This window comes from Felis catus, chromosome C1 (genome assembly GCF_018350175.1).
Source record: "Felis catus isolate Fca126 chromosome C1, F.catus_Fca126_mat1.0, whole genome shotgun sequence".
Taxonomy (NCBI): domain Eukaryota; kingdom Metazoa; phylum Chordata; class Mammalia; order Carnivora; family Felidae; genus Felis; species Felis catus.
In genome coordinates, this window is record NC_058375.1 from 98,587,543 (window position 1) to 98,609,907 (window position 22,365).

The 22,365-nt window shown below is 44.4% G+C and overlaps 1 long non-coding RNA gene across 2 annotated transcripts; it reads right to left on the reverse strand.

The window, feature by feature from the left end:
* Positions 1–1,958: 1,958 nt before the first annotated feature.
* Positions 1,959–22,361, reverse strand: LOC109503114. 2 transcript variants are annotated; one of them, XR_002162014.3, is made up of 4 exons: positions 22,207–22,339; positions 18,147–18,215; positions 2,795–2,924; positions 1,959–2,086 (listed from the first exon to the last, which is right to left on the reverse strand). It is a non-coding gene; the product is annotated as an uncharacterized LOC109503114 (long non-coding RNA). The 2 variants fall into 2 exon arrangements; XR_002162015.3 differs by lacking the exon at positions 18,147–18,215 and having other exon boundaries at positions 22,207–22,361.
* Positions 22,362–22,365: the final 4 nt, after the last annotated feature.

The following is a 22,365-nucleotide window of genomic DNA, read 5'->3' on the forward strand; positions in this document are numbered from 1 at the left end:
TAGATATAGATATATCTGAAACTTATATCTACATATAGATATAGATCTATATCTATATCTATATATCTAGATCTATATCTATATATATAGATCTATACATATATATCTATATATATATCTACTATATCTACATATAGATATAGATCTAGATATATAGATATAGATATAGATATAGATATAGATATAGATATAGATAGATATAGATATATCTGAAACTTGTTCCTGAAAATTGACTGTGTCAAAAAGGGCATGGGAATGGGCGCCTGGGTGGCTCAGCTGGTTAAGGGTCTGACTCTTGATCTCGTCTCAGGTCATGATCTCACAGTTTGTGAGATCCAGCCCCTATCAGGCTCTGCGCTGACCCAACGTGGAGCCTGCTTGGGATCCTCTGTCGCTGCCCCAGACCTTGTCCACGCTTACTCTCTCTCTCTCTCTCTCAAAATAAATAAATAAACATTAAAAATAATAATAATTGGGGCGCCTGGGTGGCGCAGTCGGTTAAGCGTCCGACTTCAGCCAGGTCACGATCTCGCGGTCCGGGAGTTCGAGCCCCGCATCAGGCTCTGGGCTGATGGCTCGGAGCCTGGAGCCCGTTTCCGATTCGGTGTCTCCCTCTCTCTCTGCCCCTCCCCCATTCAAGCTCTGTCTCTCTCTGTCCCAAAAATAAATAAACGTTGAAAAAAAAATTAAAAAAAAATAATAATAATTTAAAAAGTTCATGAGAGATGCTGAAAGCAGGTGGAATGCTAGTTTTACCTAAGGGACGGCTTAAATAGAACTGGTTTTTGTAGAGCGAAGAATATTTTAGGACATAAAAACGAGCTCGGGAAGATGATTTGCACAAGGCCCCCCCACCCCCGGCACCCACCTCCTGGTGTTCATGTCCTTGTGTAACCCCCTGCCCTTGAGTGGGTTGGACTTCCTGACCCACTGAATGCTGTTACAGGTGCTCGGCTATCACTTACAAGAGTAGTTTATGAAAAGACTGTGGCTCCCCACTTGAGTGTTCTCTCCCTCTAAATTACTCACCCAGGGAAGCTAGCCATGTGGAGAGCTGCCCAGTGGAGGGGAATTGATCAATTTCTTGCCACGTTGCCTCTCCACAGCCAGGTGATTGACTGGAGGTGCTGACGGCCCCTGGCCGACGCCTTGATTATACCGAGAGACCCCGAGTAAGAAGCACCCAGCTAAGCCACACCCAGGTTCTTGACTCATACAGCTTGTGAGAGGATCAGTGTTGTTTTAAGCAACTGGAAATTAGTGGTACCATGGAAAATCAATAAAGTAAAGTGGGGGGAAAAAAGGCACCGTCTTTGGAGTCAAGCAGAGCTTGACTACAGCTTAACTGGCCTAATGCAAAATGCAAGAAGAGACGGTGACGGGACAACAGGGCAATTTAACCGCCTTGAGCCTCCCTCTCCTCTCCTCTCCTCTCCTCTCCTCTCCTCTCCTCTGAAAGTGTAATAACATCAATTACCCAGTGGGATTGTCATTATTAAATTAAATAGCATATATTAAGCGATAAGAGAAAGACCTAAGATATATCATGTGGTAATCTAATATTTCAGTTCTTTCTTCTCCCTCAGTCCTCCCTTTCATCCCTTTTACTCCCCATCCCCCCTTTTTTTGGCTCTTTATTGGGAAAAGGGTATTTGAAATAATAGTGAGCATGGCAATGTTTGAGACCAGTGGTGTTTGAGGAGACAGGACATAGCAGAATTTCAAATATAGAGGAACTATCACTTAATCCAGAGAGGGGGGAGAGAAAGGAAGAGAAGTCACCCTTAAAGATCCATTTCTTGCCCAGAGGTTTGTTTTTCTGATTCCATTACAGGGAATGGATTTAAAGATTGTAGGTATTTAGTTACCTCTCCCCCACAGAAGTGGATATTCCCAGAATGATGAGCGAAGGATGGTCATAATTTGTTAAGATTTCTTGTGTAGTGTAACAGACACAGTGTCTTCTACCCAATTTTATTTTATTTTTTTCCCAGGGAAGAATAAAAACAAAGCAAAAAGCAAAAGGAAGTTCAGTGGACACCGTTGGATGGTGTGCAGAACCCCAGCGGAGAGCATGATCTAATATCTGAAATGAAACAAAAACATTTATTAAACCCGAGAATTGGGGGGCTGGGGTGTTCAGTGCCTTGGCTTCACAGATAAGAAAGCTGAGACCAGTGAAGTTTCTCAAGGCTGAAAAGTAATTGCAGAATTGGGCAGGGGTTCGGGGGAAGTCCATGGCACTTGGATTCTTTTCTCCCCGTGGAGGTGAAGAGGGTTTGTCCGGTTCAGGAAGGACTTCTTGGAAGGGACTTGTTTTGGGCAACTGAGAGGCTAATGTGACGAGGCAAGATGGGGAACTCCCTAGGGCAGTGGAACCCAAAGGGGACAGTTCTGGGGCCATTTGTAACCAATTACAGATGGAAGGCAGGTAAGAAAAAAATGAAGAAAGCAAGACGGGAGGACAAAAGTTTGAGCTACATGTGGACAGTAGCAAAAACGGAGACCTCAGGAAACTTTAGCGAGGAAAATCAGAGAAAAGTCCTTGTCAGGACCAAGAAAAAATAGGTAGTTTGTCAGCAAGGAGGACGGGAAGGGAATTAGAGACAGAGAATGGAAAGGAAGAGGAGAGAGGAGCTGGGGGAGGAAGAAGGGGTTGGGGAGGAAGAGGAGAGGGGACAAGAGGAGAGGATGTGGAGGAGGAGGAAGATGAGGAGGAGGAAGAGGAGGAGGAGGAGGAGGAAGATGAGGAGGAGAGGATTGCAATGGCAGCTAACATTTCTTAGGTGCTTACCACGTGGCAGACATTCTTCTAAGACACAGTGTTTGCATCTTTATTTATTTATTTAATTCTAAGGACAGCCCTTTGAGGCTGACAGCAGGCCAGACAGTCTCAGGTTCCAAGAGTCAGGAAGGATCATGGTCTGAGAAACACAGAAACAGCACGATGTTAGTTAAAGAAGGAAAGTGTTGAGCTCAGAAGCAGACAGAGGGCATTTGAATCTCAGCTCCTACTACTTTGGCCCAGATCTGCCCAGGAGGTACCTTTAAGCAAACAGCTGAACCTTCCTGATACACTCAGTGATCAGTCCTAAATTCATATTACCTGAAAGTTTGTTTACAGAGTGGCCCATGCTAAAAGAAAGAAATGGGGTGAGGAGAACCACCTGCCGGTCCTGTCTGTCACCCACTTGCCACGTGACCTTCAACCTAGGCATCGATATCTGGGCAGTTAAAAGACAGGAAGAAGGGGCGCCTGGGTGGCGCAGTCGGTTAAGCATCCGACTTCAGCCAGGTCACGATCTCGCGGTCCGGGAGTTCGAGCCCCGCGTCAGGCTCTGGGCTGATGGCTCAGAGCATGGAGGCTGTTTCCGATTCTGTGTCTCCCTCTCTCTCTGCCCCTCCCCCGTTCATGCTCTGTCTCTCTCTGTCCCAAAAATAAATAAAAACGTTGAAAAAAAAATTAAAAAAAAAAAAAAAGACAGGAAGAAGTTACCCCCTAAGATTCCTTCTAATGAAAAAAATTAAACCAGTCAATGTCTCATGGCTTTCATCCCCTAGCACTGAGTCCTCTGTTCAGCTGTTTCTGAACCAGGAACAATAAATATAATTGTATATAATTGTATAATTTGTAGCACATAAAGTCTGCTTTTGATTATAAAATCTGGATTTACAATGATAAGTCATGACCGTCAGTAGTGGTGGGAACAGAATGTGGTGATGGCGCGGGGTCAATAAAACTAAAGCCTCCTACTCCTCCGTGAGCCAACAGATAGTGCTTAAAGTGAAACACAGGAACGCGGCAACGCAAGAATGGGAGAGATAAGGAGGTAAATATCAGGAGAATCGACTGAAGATGGAGGAGAGTGAGTCTGAGTCTGGGAGAAAAAGGGCTATGGTTCTTTACAATAAGACTTTATTAGAAATACCAACTTTATGAACCATATGCCCTTAAAACTTTGATGAGACTAAATACTGAGATTAAATAACTATATCCTCTCAAAAACCCCAAAGGCATACGAACCTCATGGGGGAGAGAGCTGAAGCTTTGGTGGGTGTTGGAGCAGAAACTGGGTGAGGCTAATGTTAGTGGATATGGGGCAAGACCACGTGACCATGGACGCCATGATAAGAGTTTGTGTTTATTCTGAAATCTGCAGAAAACCCCAGAAAGAAGACGTGACACGATCAAGATTTACATTTTGAAAATGACAATCTGGCTCTCCCATAAGACTGGAGACGCCGTGAAAAGAGGAGCCAAGACAGTTACATCAGCCCTAGCATCTAAAGATAGGACCTAAAACAAAATGGCCCTTGGTAGACAACTGATGAATGAATAAACTGATGAATGCATGAAATCCTTCCCCATGTCTCAGTTTCCTCATCTGTGTAATGGGGAGAATAAACCCCCTTCTTACCTTGTCTGCCCTCTTTTTTGTATACTCCCAGGAATGCTGGGAAACAAATGATGTGATAAGGGTAAAATATCTTAAGCTTCCTATGAAGTACCACTCTTTAAAAGGGTGAGAGCTAAGTATTCTTTTTTTTTTTTTAAAGACTTTTTTATTTTTTTTTTATTTTTTTTTTATATGAAATTTATTGACAAATTGGTTTCCATACAACACCCAGTGAGAGCTAAGTATTCTGGTGAAACGAGGAGGGGCACTCCTGTAAATTAAATTAAATTAAATTAAATTAAACACAAATGTCTGGGTTCTACTAGTTTTCAATAGCAGAGAGAATTATCCCGAATGAAATATGGAGGGACTGAGTCCACCTCAGAATGGGACGGTTTTTGAAAACTTGATATTTGAAATTGTTTTTCCATTTGCATTGAAGATGTTTAAACTGAAGTGCACCTTTTCCTTTGGAAAGCCCACTCCAAATGCAGCCCGGTCCATACGTCAGAGTGTGTGTGTGTGTGTGTGTGTGTGTGTGTGTGTGTGTTGCATATTTATAATGTCAGTATAGTTTGCAGAAAAATTTATGGGAGCAGCAGGAGTTCATCATAAGCAATAAAATCTTTTATGTGGATTCTTTCCCATTCTTTCCAATGGGATTTCTCAGGATTTTTTTTTTTCCACAACTTAATTTCAGACTCAAGAGAATCCCTGCTGCTGTTTTTTTTTTTTTTTTCCCCAGCTGCTCCTGTCTTTCTCCCCTCTGCCACAGGGTACTGGGAAGGAAAGGCGGGCCATTCCCGCAGTGCCATTGGCTGACTGAATGAGGACTTTGGGCATTCATGCGTGGTCTTTTGCTTGACAGGTCAGGAAGAACTGGGGGAAACATTCCCACCCCGTATAATTCTGGACTCTGAGTTCAGGTGATTACAGAACGGAAAAGTGCATGGAGACACGACAGTGTCTCTGCAAGGTTACTACTGATAGGACCAGACTCATACTTGGAGGCCAGGGGACTACCATGGGGTATAATGGGAAGTGTGTCAAAGACCCCCCTGCCTTCTTCCATCTCTCCTTGCCAGAGCCGGATGCTTTTAGCCTAAAGTTTGCACTCTGTTTTTGCGGTGCCCAAATATTCTCCCTTTGCTTTGCCATTGCCAGACATTCAAGAATTGAACAGTCGACTCACTGCAGAAGCTCGGCCTCTCCCTCAGTCTCCCCGCACAGCCGTCTTTTTCCCTAGCTTCCCTCATTCTGTCTTACGAAGATGAGAGAAAGTTCTCGCACATTAACCTCAAAACTAAATTCTACCAGTCTTTCCGCCAGTTTGTAGAGAAACACGAGAAGTAGAAGACTTGTACATTGGAAAGTACAAAACATCATTGAAAGAAATTAAAAACCTAAATAAGTGGAAAGCAATCCCATCGTCGTGGGTCAGATGATTTAATATTGTTAAGACGGGAGTACTCCCTAGACTGATTTACAGATTCAGCACAATCCCCGTTAAAATCCTAACTGCCTTTTGTAAAAGAAATTAACAAGCTGATCATTAAATTTATATGGAAATCAAGGGACCTAAAATAGCCAAAACAGTCTTTTAAAAAAAAGAAGCGAAGTTGAACAACTCATGCTTCTTGATCTGAAAACTTTTGACAGTAATCAAGACTGTGAAAAGGGCATATGGATAGATACACAGATCAGTGAAATAGAACTGGTGGTCCAGAAATAAAGTCTTTAAAAAAAAATTTTTTTTAACGCTTATTCATTTTTTTTTTCAACGTTTATTTATTTTTTTGGGACAGAGACAGACAGAGCATGAACGGGGGAGGGGCAGAGAGAGAGGGAGACACAGAATTGGAAACAGGCTCCAGGCTCTGAGCCTCAGCCCAGAGCCCGACGCGGGGCTCGAACTCACAGACCGCGAGATCGTGACCTGGCTGAAGTCGGACGCTTAACCGACTGCGCCACCCAGGCGCCCCAACGCTTATTCATTTTTGAGAGAGAGAGACAGAGAGAGAGAGAGAGGGTGAGCAGGGGAGGGGGAGGGGAAGAATAAGAGGGAGACACAGGATCGGATTCAGGCTCCAGGCTCTTAGCTGTCAGCACAGAGCCCGTCGCTGGGTTCGAACCGTGATATCGTGACCTGAGCCGAAGTCAGACGCTTAACTGACTGAGCCACCCAAGAGCCCCCAGAAATAAACTCTTACATGTATGGCCAATTGATTTTCAATAAGGATGCTAAAACAATTCAGTGTGGGCAGTACGGTCTGCAACAAATGGGGCTGCGGCAACCAGATTTTCACGGGCAGTGAAGGAAGTTGAAACCCTGCCTTAAACTATATACAAAAATTAACTCAGAATGGATCATAGACCCAAACACAAGGCTAAAACGATAAAAAAAAAAATAAATGTAATTCTTTGTGACTTGAATTACACAATGGTTTCTTAGGATATCCAAAACACGACCACTATACACACACATACACACACACACGTACGTATTGGATTTCATCAAAACTAAAACCTTCTGTGCTTCAAGGGACACCATCAAGAAAGCAAAAGACAACCCAGGTGGCTCAGTCAGTTAAGCATCTAACTTCAGTTCAGGTTATGATCTCATGGCTCGTGGGTTCAAGCTCCACATCGGGCTCTGTGCTGACAGCTCAGAGCCTGGAGCCTGCTTCAGATTCTATGTCTCCCTCTCTCTCTGCCCCTCCCTCGCTTGTGCTCTCTCTCTCTCTCTCTCTCTCTCTCTCAAAAATAAATAAATATCTAAGAAAAAGACAATCCAGAGAATGGGAGGAAATATTTGCAAATCATATATCTGATAAGGGATTTATATCCAGTATCTATAAATGACTCTTACCATGAAACAATGAAAGACAAATAGGCCAATTAAAAAATGAATTTGAGTAGAAATTTCTCCAAAAGAGATATACAAATGGCCAAGAAGCTCACGAAAAGATGCCCAACATCATGAGTCATTAGGGAAATGCATATCAAAGCCACACTGAGATACCACTTCATATCTACTATGATGGCAACGTTAAGAAAGACAGTAAGAAGTATTGCCTGGTTGCGGAGAAAGAACTCTTTTTGTTTATAATTTTTTAAAGCTTATTTACTTATTTTGAGAGAGACAGAGACAGCACAAGCCAGGGAGGGGCAGAGACAGAGGGAGAGAGAAACCCCATTCGTGCTGTCAGCTTAGAGCCCGATGTGGGGCTCGAACTCACAAAACGTGAGATCATGACCTGAGCTGAAACTGAGAATCGGGCGCTCAACCAACTGAACCCTGAAAGTAGAACTCTTATACAGGATAGTGGGAATCCATTCTGGCAATTCCAACTTCTGGGTAAATGGCCAGGGGAACTGAAAATATATCAACACAAAAACTTGTACACAATGTTCACAGCAGGGTCACTCTTCATAGCCAAAAAGTGGAAACAACGCAAAGGTCTATAAGTTGATGAATGGACGAATAAAATGGCATAGCCATACGATGACTATACAAGAGGGCATAGCCATTCAATGGCTTATTCGGTCATAAAAAGGAATGTACTATTAATACATGCTACAGTATGGATGGACCTGGAGGCCATTATACAAAGTGAAAAAAGCCAGATGTGAAAGCCCACATGTTGCATGATTTCGTTTATATGAAATGTCTGAAATAGGCAAATACATAGAGACAGAAAGTAGATTAGTGGTTGCCAGGGATGGAGAGGGGGATATGGGGAGTGACTGTTAACAGGTACGGAGTTTCTTTTTGAGGTGATAAAATGTTCTGGACGTAAATGGTGAGATGGCTGCAAAATGTTGCAAATACTGAATTGTACACATTAAAATTTTATGGCATGTAATTATACCTCCAAACAAATTTGCAAAGAAATAACTGTTACAAAGAATGCATAATAACAGCTGATGTTTATTAAGGCTTTACTATGTCTGAGGCTAAAACTGACGTTGGCTAAAATTCCGTAGAGTAAAATTTGTTACCGGGGAAAACTAATGGAAAAATCAAATCTGTCAGAGAAAATTTACCTCTGTAAATTTGACACAAGGAGGAAACCACTACAAACAAACAAACAAACAAAAAGGCAGAAGTTATATCACACACAAAAAATGAACGAATCAGGGGCGCCTGGGTGGCACAGTCGGTTAAGCATCCGACTTCAGCCAGGTCACGATCTCGTGGTCCGTGAGTTCGAGCCCCGCATCAGGCCCTGGGCTGATGGCTCGGAGCCTGGAGCCTGTTTCCGATTCTGTGTCTCCCTCTCTCTCTGCCCCCTCCCCCGTTCATGCTCTGTCTCTCTCTGTCCCAAAAATAAAAATAAAAATGTTGAAAAAAAAATTTAAAAAAAAAATGAACGAATCAAATCTTTATGAAATATTTAAGTAGAAAATATTTAATTCTAGTAAAAATGCTTTAAATAATAAATAAATAATAAATAATAAATAATAATAAATAATAAATAAAGAGGATGATGGCAAATTTTAGAATGGCTTAACAGTACTTACAGGGAATGGTCTTAATGGAGCTTACAATGGAAAATGCTTTCCTTATAAAAATTGGTTAGGGTCTCCATTTTTCTCGGCCTCATCTTTAAATTTGTTCTTAGGTGCCCTGTATGAATCAGTCAGGCGGCCAATCTTGGACAAAAACCTGCCACCTGTCACCTGCCACATACACATTCGTGGACTTGCCCATGCAACCAACACTTGCTGCGTACCTACTATGTCCCAGACATCATGTCAACAAACACATGGCCGCGTGCTAAAAATAAAATGATTGAGACAGACATGTAAAGGGCTACTCAGAGAGCAAGGAGACCAGTGTGGTAATAGAGGTAAACGCAGGGTAGCATGGGTATACCAAGAAGAGGCACTTGACATGGCCTGGTATGAAAAAAATCTAGTTAAGAAAACCACTGTTGTCCTTCAGGTACTTCTCAGAGCTGTTTAGTTCTGAGATACTACATTTTTGTTTTTGTTTTTTTTTGTAAGTAAATTTTTATTTTGAGATAATTTTATTTTTTCGTTTATTTATTATTTTTTTTTTTTTGAGAGAGAGAGAGACAGCAAGCAGAGGAGGGGCAGAGAGAGAAAGGGAGAGAGAATCCAAGCAGGCTCTGTGCTGTCACAGGGCTTGATCTCATGAACCATGAGATCATGACCTGAGCCGAAACCAAGAGCCGGACGCTTAACCGACCGAGCCGCCCAGGCGCCCCTATTTTGAGATAATATTAGATTAATATGCAAATGTAAGAAATAATAGAGAGAGAGCCTGTATACCCTTTGTCCAGTGTCTCAGTCTGCGGGGGCTGCCACAACCAAGTTATGGGCAGCTTAAACAGTGGAAATTTATTTCTCGCCGTTCTGGAGGCTGGGAGTCTAAGAGATCAAGGCGTTGCCAGGTTTGGTTCCTCCTGAAGCTTCTCTGCTTGGCTTACCAGAGGACTGCCTTCTGTGTCTTTATATGGCCCTTCTTCTGTGCAGGCATATCACTGATGTCTCTTCTTCTTCTTATAAGGACACCACCAGGCCGATTGGATTAGGGCCCTACCCTTTTGAATTACTTTTTTCGAGGCTCCGTCTCCAAATGCAGTCCTATTGGAGCTTCCCAATTCGTGTGAATTCCAATTCATACGGGGGCTTCCCCATGAATTTTAGGGGATGCAACTCAGTCTATAACACTCAGTCTTCCCCAATGACAACATCTTGGAAAACTGCAGTATGACGTCATAATCTGGATACCGACAGGGATACAGTCACGATACAAAACATTCTTCATCACGAGGGTCCTTCATGGTGCCTCACTGCTCTCCCGCCCCGACCCTCTCCTTCAGCCCCTGAAACCACGTAGACTCTAATTCCCTATTTCTGCGACTTTGACATCTCAAGAATGTCATCCGATTGGAATCACATGATGTAACCTTTTGGTTTTGGCTTTTTTTTCGGTCAGCATAGTTCTCTGGAGATTCATCCAGGTTGTGGTGGCTATCAGTCATTCATTCCGTTTTATTGCCTGGTAGTAGTCCATGAACGGATGTAGCACATTCTGTTTAACTATTCACCTGTTGAAAGATATCTGGCCTGTTTCCAGCGTGTGGCTTTTACAATCAAGTTTCTGTGATGATCTGTGACGATGTGTATACAGGTTTGGTGTGAAAATCGGCTTTGGTTTCTCTGGAGTAAATGCCCAGACTGCATTTCCTGGGTGGCGTGACGGCAGCCCCGTGCTTAATGTTTTATTTTAAAAGCTGCCAAACTGTCTTCCAGAGTGACTGTGCCATCTCACCTATTAGCCAGGATTGTGTAAGTGATCCTGTCTGTTCGCATCCTGGGCATCATCTGTTTTATATTAGTCATTCTGATAGGTGTATAGTTAGTGGTTGTAAGTTGCATTTCCCTAATGACCAATAACGTTGGACAGCTTCCCTTGTGCCTATGTGCTCTCTGGACACCTTCTTCAGTGAAATGTCTGTGTGTGTCTTTTATCCATTTCCTAAGTGGGTTGCCTGTTTTTTGCTTTGTTTTGTTTCACTGTTGAGTTTTCAGAGTTTTTAATATATTCTAGACCCTAGTCTCTTGTTAGATACGTGGTTTGCCAATCTTTCCTCCCAGTCTGTGGCTTGTCTCTTTTTTCTCTTATTGAGGTATTTCGAGGCACGAGTGTTTTTAATTCCGATGAAATCCATCTTATCCATTTTTCCTTTAATGCATCGTGTTTTGGGTATCAAGCCTAGGAACTTGGCTTAACCCCAGATCCCAAAGGTTTTTCTCTTTTTTGTTTCCCTAAAAACTTCACAGATTTGTATTTTACATTTAAGCCCATGATCCAATTTTGAGTTTATTTTTGTGTAGATCAGGGATCATTATTTTGCCCTTGGATGACCAGTTACCCCAACATTGTTTGCAACCTTCTCGAAAGTAAGTTTGGCATATTTGTGTGGGTCTACTTCAGGATTCTCTGTTCTCTTCCTTTGACCTCTGTGCCCCCCCTCCCCCAACACCACACAATTTTCACTACACTAGCTGTATTTTCAGTCGTGACATTGGGTAGATCCCACACGTTTTACTCTTTTCAAAAATTGTTTTAGGGGTGCCTGGGTGGCTCAGTCGGTTAAGCATCTGGATTTCGGCTCAGGTCATGATCTCACAGTTTGTGGGTTCGAGACCCGCGTTGGGCTCTGTGCTGACAGCTCAGAGCCTGGAGCCTGATTCAGATTCTGTGTCTCTGTCTCTCTTTGCCCCTCTCCTGCTCACACTCTGTCTCCCTCTCTCTCTCAAAAATAAACATAAAAAATTTTTTAAATTGTTTTAACTATCTCAGTTCCTTTGCATTTGCATGCGAATTTTACTATTTTAAGTTATGTTACGTTACATTACATTACGTTACATTATGTCATGTTATGTTATTTTGAGAGAAAGAGTGAGCCCATGTGAGCAGGGGAGGGGCAGAGGGAGAGAGAATCTTGAGCAGGCTCTGTGCCACGTGGGGCTCGATTCCATGACCCTGAGATCATGACCTGAGCCAAAATCAAGAGTCAGACGCTTAACCAACTGAGCCACCCAGATGCCTCTTGCATATGAATTTTAAAGTAATCTTGTGTATATCTATGAAAAGTCTGGCAGCATATTTAATATGAATTACATTAAATCTGTATGCCAGTTTGGGGAGAATGAACTGCTTTATGAAGCTGAGTCTTCCAATTTATGAACAGGGAATGTGTCTCCATTTATTTTGGTCTTCTTTGATTTCTTTCATCAGAGTTTTGTAGTTTTCAGCATACAAGTCCCATATATGTGTTGTTAGATTTACACCTGAATATTTCTTTTTGTTGAGTAGTCGTCAATGGAATGGTGTTTTAAATTTCAGTATCCACGTTCATTGTTAGTATATAGAAGTCCAGTTAGCTTGTACACATTTGTCTTGCAGCCTGTGACCTTGTTGAACATGTATTGGTTGTAGGAGATTTCTTTTGTTGATTCCTTAGGATTTTCCGCAGACAACCATGTCTTCTGCAAAGAGACAGTTGCTTCCTTCCTTCCTTCCTTTCCTTCCTTCCTTCCTTCCTTCCTTCCTTCCTTCCTTCTTTTCCTTCCTCCCTTCCTTCCTCCCTCCTTTCCATCTTCCCTTCCTTCCTTCCTTCCTTCCTTCCTTCCTTCCTGATTTGCTTGCCCTTTATTTCTTTTTCTTGTCCATTGTACTAGCTAGAACTTCTGACAACATATTGTACAAAAGTGGTCAGAGAAGATAACCTTGCCTTGTTCCTGATCTTAGAGGGAAAGAGTTCCCTCTTTCGCCATTAAGAATAATGTTAATTATAGGGGCGCCTGGGTGGCGCAGTCAGTTAAGCGTCCGACTTCAGCCAGGTCACGATCTCGCGGTCCGTGAGTTCGAGCCCCGCGTCAGGCTCTGGGCTGATGGCTCAGAGCCTGGAGCCTGTTTCAGATTCTGTGTCTCCCTCTCTCTCTGCCCCTCCCCCGTTCATGCTCTGTCTCTCTCTGTCCCAAAAATAAATAAACGTTGAAAAAAAAAATTAAAAAAAGAATAATGTTAATTATAAATATTTTGTAGATGCTCATTTTCAAGGTAAGGAAGTTCCCTTCTATTCCTAGTTTTCTCAGCATTTTTATCACGAACAGATAATTGAATATTGTCAAATGTGTTCTTTAGTGATTAAAATGATCGTGTGATTTTTCCTTTAGCTATTAATAAGGTGGATTATGTTGGTTGACTTTTAAATAATGAACCAGCCTTCCATTTGTGGAACAAACCCCACTCTATTTGGTCACGGAGTATAATTTTTTTCTATATATTGCTGGATTCTCTTTACTAATATTTTGCCTCTAAATTTATAAAGTATATTGGTCTGTTGTTTTCTTTTTTTGTACTGTCAATGTTTGGTTTTAGTATTATGATATTACTAACTTTATGAAACAAATTGGGAAGTATTCCCTCCTCTTCTATTTTTCTATAAGATATTTTGCTGAGTTGGTGTTAATTCTCTTTTAAATATTTGATAGGATTCTCCATTGAAACCACCTAGGTCTGGATTTTTGGGACTTGGCAAGAAGTCCCTTGCCAAGTCCCTTGGCAAGAAGAATAGAGAAAGATATGTCTACTCAATCTTCCTAGGAGTGAAAGCCTGACTCCAAAATGTTAACGTGACCAGTTTACTGAAGAGCTTGGATCCCAAAGCTCCATTTTTGCCTCATCTCTACCCTTCAAATCCAATCTTCCCATCTCCCTTCTCTGGATGGTAGCGTGAGTGGGTCCTCAGACTTTCCAGGTCCACGTGTGAATGGTCTTTATTTTCAGGGGTCAAAAAGGCAATCCAAACCAAGCCAAAATTCAATTTTTCATCCACCTCAGAAGATTCTTTTTCTTTCTACCCACCGGACTTGGCCCCAGCTTTGTAACCTGCATAGGGCAGAACTTGGCTTTCTCCTCTGCTTTGTTCTTCCTCTCCCTGGCTTCTTTTCCATCCATGGTTGGGGTCAGGGGAGGGGAAATTAAAGGACAGGGCAAAGTGTTACGTTATGGCTGGAGCTGCTTCAGTCAGACAGGAGTGCCCCCTGCCAGTCAGGGGCCCAAATGTGGCTTCTCCCTCTCTTGCAGGCTCTCCTGAGCCCCTGCTCTAGGGGGACCACAGACGCGGCACCGCTCTGTCAGCCTCTACAGACCCAGGGTGACAGACACTGTCTCCTGGCAGCTGCTGCCCAGAGTCGTCCGTGTAGGGCACGGTTCTGTCATGACAGTTCAAGCCCAGCTGACTCCCACAGCATCTGCTAAAAGTGTCGCCAGTCTGCGATGTCTTCTTTTGACTTGCATAAACAGCTCTGGTCGACCTTTCTCCTCTAGAGTTCTCCCAAGGAGACTCAGGCAGATTCCAAGGGATGCTGTCATGTCCTCCCAGGAGCTCATCTGCTCCTCCCCGTTGTGTTGTCCCAGCAGCACTGGGCAGCAGGCTCTCCACACCGGCTTGAAAAGGGGGTGAGAAAAAGCTTTCCTCTGACTCTCACGAGGAGAGTGGAGGTACACACAGGACACTCAGATAAGCTGCTTTGAAGAAATCTTTACTCCCCAGCATCCTTGATCAACCTCTAGCTTTCACTTATATATCGGTTAGAGAGGGGCGATGGGCCACCCCTTAGCAAATCCCACATAGACGGTCTAGCAACTTCTTTAGAAAGTGGAGTCATTTGTCAACTTGGGGTCCTCAGGAGAAACGCTGAGAAAATAGGGAAAGTCTCACTGAACATTCTGTCAGGAAGAACGAACAAAACACCATAGTCTAAACCATGCCCTAGGCCTGGAGAACAGTGGTTCTGAGACGCAAGCTTATCCCTCAAATCACCTTCATCCTCATGTACGCGTTGAGCTTTAAGCTGATCGCAGCCCGCTCAGTGGCTAAGACGTGGTCTCCTTGTAACACAGCCACCTGTGCCATGGACTGGAGCACATTCAGCACAGACGGAATGCAATTAGAGCAAGTCGCACCTCAAAGGGCACAGCCTGCCACGGGACAGCTGGGAAGTGGCAGCAGCAGAGAGAGAAACCAGCTACAACAATCTGAAGCTGAAGAAGCCTTTTCTGAACAACAGACATTCTATGTGGAAAGTCTGTGGAACAAGAAAATGGGACTTCCTAGAGTAGTGGCCTTTGCGGCCTAAAGCTATTGTGTCCTACGCCTGTGGTAAGTCTTCCTGGGGTGTCCACGACAGCCCCTTGGTCCTCCGTGTGTCGCTTCAGCCCAGCTGGTGTCTTATAACACATTCCATGACATCACCCCCAAAATAAAGGATGAAGGGTTTGGGCAACACCCCACGTCTCATTCTGACAGCCCATTGTTCTGGTTACTAGAGTCTTCAAAATTGAGGCACACAAGTTGCCAATCTTCAAGGAATTTGAGTGAATAAAATACGTGGAGCCCTGAGAAGAGAGGGAGCTCAGAAGTTGACTTAGGATCTTACAGGACCCAAGGGTCATTAGCGTGTCACATGCTCTTGGACGGACAGCTGCAAGGAGTGTCAGTTAATTAGCTGTCCACTTAAGAGAATACACTTTCAAGGAATCTCAGGACCTCAGGAGGTAAGCTAGTTTGTCTAATTTCAAATTTTTTTTTAACGTTTATTTATTTTTGAGACAGAGAGAGACAGAGCATGAACGGGGGAGGATCAGAGAGAGAGAGGGAGACACAGAATCTGAAACAGGCTCCAGGCTCTGAGCTGTTAGCACAGAGCCCGACGTGGGGCTTGAACTCACGAACCGCGAGATCATGACCTGAGCCCAAGTTGGATGCTTAGCCAACTGAGCCACCCAGGCGCCCCTAATTTCAGGCTGTGGGTGTTGCAAGCTTGGAGCATGGGGTTCTGGACTCCTATTCCTTGGTTCTTCCCTCTAGCTGAGCAAACGCTGAGAGGGGCCCCCGAGGGTGAGCTTATCACTGACGTGGAGCTGAAGTGAGGACTGAGGACCAGACGTCAACAGGAGAGCATGGCATTGCCATCCACCTCCTCTACAAAGTAGCAAATTCCGTCCAGACAACAGATGAATGCAGTGGCTTTCCCTTTCTCTCAGTGGCCACCAAAAAGTGTCAGGCCAAAGCAAGACTATGCCCAAGCCTTCAGAGTCTTATTTTGTTCAGCTGAATGATAAATTTCCCCTGGCCAATCATTGTGCGGTCCATGACATCTGAAAGGAGGTATCTCACGCTGCCCGCCCAGAGGGCAATCCATTTGGAAGTCTCTGGGGGGAGAGCAGAGCAGGGCTGATTTATGGCACCACCGCAGGCATTACCGCAAGTATTGGGACCAAATGGAGGAAACGCCACAGAGCAGCCCTGAGGCCGGGCTTCCAGCCTGTGAACAAATCCTGCGGGTTGGGAATGCTGTTTTGAACCCAGCATGCACGAACCGCCTGCCCATACAGAAACCTCTGACAACACTTTCCTGTGAGAGACCTGGGCTCTAGGGAGGCCGGCTTCCTTCTGCGTCACCGTGATGTGACCACGAGGGTGGGAACCGGGCCCAGGAAAACTTCCTCCTGGACTGGGGCGACCCTTGTGCAGAATACTGGCTCGGAGCGGAGTGCTTTTCCCTGAGATATCAGGGCCTCTGTCACCCTGTCCAGAGGGGCCCCTCTGGCCACTGCCCTGCCAGGATCTGCCTTACTGCACCCTTGAGACTCTAGGGCTAAGAGCCGACTAATAGCAGGGCCTCTCTGTGTCCCAAGCCAAAGGGACCAGATTTAGAAAGTTTGATGACTCGGGTACCTGGGAATTCAAGGGCCTCTCATGCTATCAACAAAGCAAGCAAATTCTAAAAAATGAATACAATGTCAATTAGAACACAAAAATGCCAATGGAACTGTCTTGGAGCAGTAGAATTATGCTGATTTTTCCTCCTCGTACTTCATTGGATTTTCCAAGTTTTATATGCCTTTTGTATCGGAAACATAAGCTTTATGAAGTAAAAATGATCAGAATAACCACTAATTGATTCAATTTAATATTGCTCTTCAAGAGACTCGTAAATACTGCTAGTAAGTAAAGTCTTATAACTTAAAGCGCCCGAAGGTTGACTTGACTCCTGGGACCTTTTATTTCTCTGGGCCAGCTCCCCCAGATGTTGGCTGTCGCCAAGACCTTAGTTGTTACCATGTCACAAAACTCCTGAATTTTCTAACAAAGGAATCATCTTTGTATAGCTTCCTCATAGTCACATAAGAAACAAGACAGCTCAGTAAGCCCGCTACGCAACTTGTAAGAAAGCGACACAATGTCCAGTATTAAGAAGGAATGATGACATAAAGATAATGGCCATTTATTGAGTATATAAGGCACTTTGCCTTCATCTTTAATCCTTACAACAAGAAATAATGGGGGTGGGGCGGGGCTAGGATAGGAGCAATTCAGACTGCTGGGCTTGGATCCCGGTTCGACCATTTGTGAACTCTGTTACTTGCATGGTTACTTAACCTCTTTTATCCTCATCTGTAAAATACTATCTACCTGATCCAGTTGTTCTGAGGATTAAATGAGATTCCTCTGGTGAAACACGTAGCATGATGACTGGCATAAAACAAGAAGGCCCCATACACCAGTTGTTATTATATTTGTTTTACAGAGTAAGGCCAGGATGGGGGGGCGGGTGATGAAATGCATACCATATGGCTCCTGCCTCAGTGGAATTTATTTGAATGATACATAGATAGGTCTCCAGCTGATTAGTGCCTATATCCTCAAGTTTTAGGAGCAAACGACAATTGAATGTTCTCTTTTTGCCTTGCTATTGTGATTGGGAGTTTGAGGCCCAGTGTTGGAGGATGCCATTAGCTAGTTAGACGGCGGATGTCTGACAGGCTACCCATGACACCATGACACCACACATCTGTGAGAGCCAAGGTCTGTGTCAACTCAGGTTTCCAAGGGTCATTAGTACGTATTCCATAGAGTGATTACAGTTATTAGGAAAGACCACTGCCTAATGGGGACACCCTTCCAAGAAAATTCAAATGGCAATGTAGCTTCCTGGTGGAGGAAAATTCCAGAGCCCGCATCTATTCCTTTTAGTGTGGCCTTGTACAGTTAAAACCAGAAAAGTCTGTCTCCCAACCTGAAGCCTCAGGAGTGAGGATAAGGAAGAGGGGAAGGAACAGAACTGCCCTTGGAGCATTTCCCACATTAAGTTATTTCAGGATCTGTGTTGCTAGGTGTCCACATAAAATATATTCACCAGAGAAGCAGGAAGTTGAACACATTCTGCTCAAGACTTTTTTCAGCTGTGTGTCCACATTAGTGCCTTCTAGAAAGAAAACAGAGACAAAGACGGACCTGCTTGGATTTTATATCCAGAAGCCCCCCAAAACAAAAATACTTGGGCAACTTTGACCTATAGACTTGTTCTTTCATCTGAGCTATGAGACTATTGGACGAGGCAAGTCCTCTAGGCCACTAACATGTTTGAGTTATTCTTTCACAGACAGTGGGGAGAATTCTGGATTGGATGGGTCCCATGAGCAATGTAAAGGGCTCTCTCTGTGTGTCTCCTCTCACTTTCTGCCTCCTTCCTAGGTGATGCCATCACTCCACTGGTTTTTACTGATCACATATGATAATGTCTTGAAAAATACAGACATTATAGTCAAGGAAAAACTGCATGACTCATTTCAAGGTCTCCTCTATGCTCCAGACCCATTGAATCATTAAGACTCCTTTTAGCTGCAAGTAACAACAATAAAAAATTCAACTTACAGTGGTGTGGCAGAGTCTATTAGCTATCCACAAAATCCATCCTTCCATAGAAGCTGGAATATGGTCTCCTGGTTACTCTGTATTTCTCAGTCCCCCTTGCAGCTAGATGTGGCCACATGACTCAGTTGTCTCCCATGCAAAGGGAGTGGAAGTGAAATAGGCCATTCAGGGGCCTGGCCTATAAAATCTCCCTTCTCCCCCTGCTGGCCAACTGATTCTATGCTCAGAACAAAGTCTGAAGCCACAGGTTGAAAACAATAGATCCACTATTACCATGTGTCCCTGGGCTTTCCACCACCAACAACCCGCAACATCCAGCCTTGACCGACCAAAACTAAGAAATACGTGTTTATCATGTCTGAGCAATTACTTTTGGAATCTACTCATTACCTTACTGTATCCTACCCTAAATAAAACAAACGCCTTAAACTAACAGAACATTTTTATCTTACTTAACAAGAAATTCAGAGAGAGTAGCTGCAGGCATTTATCCAGATGCTCAAGGGTGCCATCGGGGACCAAGTGTCACCTTCTGCTTACCATCCTTAAGGTATTGTCTTTGTTCTCAAACTCTTGTCTCATAGCCACAACATTGCAGCTGCAAAGGGATATGTGGGCTATGGGGGTTATGCTCACCTCCGGACAGGGAGAAGGGAAAATCAGCAAAGTGTTAGTTCCCCAGTCGTGTGTCTTTTTATGCCTCAAGGGAAGCCCCTCGATATATTTTAGCCAGAATAAATGAGTCACTTGCCCACGGTTTGACTAAGTGGCCAAGGGGGAAGAGATTAGCACAACTGGTTCAGACCAACCTCACTTCATCCGTAGGGGTTGGGCCTAAACCCTTCCAATCTCAAAGGATTTCTGCCTGTAAGTCAATAAATTGGGGCTCTAGCAACAAGAAGGTGGGACATAGGGGATGGTTGTTATGTAAGCAAAGATCAGTGTCTGCCATAATTGTGTATTGAACCATTTGCTGAACATTTCCACCTACTTGGCATTTTTAACACCTTTCTTCCTCTCACTTCTAGATCCAATTTTATCTTCTAAATGTCCCCTCACTCCTGCCCTTTTTCTCTGTTCCCACTCCCTATTGTCTGCTCCAGCTGTCTCTAGCCTGCCCTTCTATTCCATTTCCTGCACAGTCACAGCAGGGATCTTACAGAAACTCAAACCTGACCTCAGCACTCCACTCTGTAAATTCTCCAACAGCCCTCGCTATGGAATCAACTCTTATGTGTGAAATCTAAATACCACATATTGTAAGTCATGCACACACACACACACACACACACCCTTTACACCTCTATGGTCTCTGCCCAGAATACTTTCCCTACCTTTTCATCTGTCCAACCTTAAAACTTAATTCAGTCTTTAAAATGACTCTTTCCCTGCCTCCTCCCCAGTACTGACTTAGGCCCTCTCCTTGCTGCTATGACTGTGCCCTGAAAGTATGCTATGTTCCACTAGTGCGTCTGTTCTAAGTTCTTCTAGTGCCTTGTCTACGTGTCTGTCTCCACAACCACCCTGTGACCTGCCAGAGGACAAGGGCCGCATCTTATTCATGCATCACCTCACCCAGTAATTGGCCCAAAGAAAACACTTCTGCAGGGGCGCCTGGGTGGCTCAGTCGGGTGAGCGTCCGACTTCGGCGCAGGTCATGATCTCACGGTTCGTGAGTTCAATCCCCGTGTCGAGCTCTGTGTGCACTCTCTCTGTCCTTCCCCCACTCGTACTGTCTCTCTCTGTCTCTCAAAAAATGAATAAATGTTAAAATAAATTTCAAAAAAAAGGAAACACTTTTGCAAATAGATGGAATAAAATCCGATTTTCATCGGCACAATACCAGTGGTTTAAAATGACTTTTTTGTGCATGCGGGGGGGGTGGGGGGGTTGGGTGGGGGGGATGCCTGGGTGGCTCAGTCAGTTGAGCATCCGACTTGGGCTCAGGTCATGATCTTGCGGTTTATGGGTTTGAGCCCTGTTTCGGGCTCTGTGCTGACAGCTCAGAGCCTAGAGCCTGCTTCAGATTCTGTGTCTTCCCTGCTTGTGTTCTCTCTCTCTCTCAAAAATAAATGAACATTAAAAAATTTTTTTAAATGACTTTGTAAGTCTTTTTTACACATAGAGCAGCCATACAATTTCATTAGTATTTTTCTTCAGGATTGGCAAATGAATGTCTGTCTTCATAGTGCACACCCTTAGAAGATTAATTCTTTGTTAAGTAGGATCTCCAGATAACCACAGTGAGTTACCAACAGAATAGTAACGTGAAAATGCGTTCCTGGGATGAATGAGGACCGCGGCAGTATCTGGGAATAATTATACTACAATATTATTGCTTAATAAGGGCGGTAACTGCAGCCAATTTTGGGGCACTTGAATTGTGACAGCACTTTGCAGCTGTTTTTAAATTTAATCCTATCACCTCATGAATGAGGTGCTCTTACTAGCTTCACTCCGTGGAGAAGAAAACCGAGGCCTGAGGGTATAAGAGATGGCTTAGATTCACACAGTCAGGAAAAACCGGAACCAAGATGGAAACCCACTTTTTCTGACCCCAAAGCACACCTTTAACTGATCTACTGCCCTCCCTTTAACGTCATCAACCAGGAAATCTTGAGAGCTTCTTTACTATGTGAAAAAAGATGGCTAGAGAGAGTTTTTTTTGGTTTTAGGTTTATGTTTTTATTTTGAGAGAGAGGGAGAAGAGAGCAAGCAGGGGAGGGGCAGAGAGAGAAAGGGAGAGAGAATCCCAAGCAGGCTCCACACCACCAGCATGGAGCCCAATGAGGGGCTCGAACTCACGAACCGCGAGATCGTGACCTGACCCGAAATCAAGAGTCGGACACTCAACCGACTGAGCCACCCGGGTGCCCTGAGAAGTTTTTTTCTTTTTTGTTTTTGTTTTGTTTTTCCCAGAAAGACTGAAGTTAAGCCTGGGATTGGATTTATTCCCCATAATGAGAGACCCCAGCTTGATTGAATGGCGGTTGGCAAACACACAGTTCACCCTGTGGTTCGGCTGTTGCCATCGGAGAATTTCCCTTCCTGTGATCACAGGGACTCCTTGAGAGAAGTGGGAAGGTTTGGGTGGGGTTTTTTTTTTTTTTGCCTGTTTGTTTTGTTTTTAGCTCAGCGCTTCTGAAACTGGAAGGTGCGCGCCCATGACCTGAGGTGGGATCTTGCTGAAACGCAGACCGAGGACCCCTGCGCCGGATCCGCGTCAGGCGTGGTCACAGCGGGGCCGTGTGGCTCCCGCACAGCCTCACCTCGCGGGGGCACCAGGCCCAGAGCCCAGCCCGCCGGGCCGAGAGGGCGATCCTCGCCCTCCAACCACAGGCCCAGGGGGAAGCCAAGCAGTTCCCACCATCCTCTGCGTGAGGGAGGAGGGACGGCCTGGCGGGTGAGGCTTGGTTTTCTCCCTCCCTGGAGGAAACAAAAACCAACTTAAAAATAAGTTCAACATCCATTTCGGTATGTGCCCCAGCCATTCTGTGAAATCCTCAGAATTTGATCAGCCCGTCAACCTCTCTCTTAATTACCTTTTCACCTCACACTTGCCTGACCCAAGAAAGTCTCCTGCCATAGAGGGATGCGAGGTGTTTTCAGAAGCTGGAAAGCAGCTGAGCACAGTGTCGGATCCTCGCCCCCGCCCCGCTCGGGCCTCGGGTCAGGCCTCGCCTGGCAGGTGCACTCGTGGC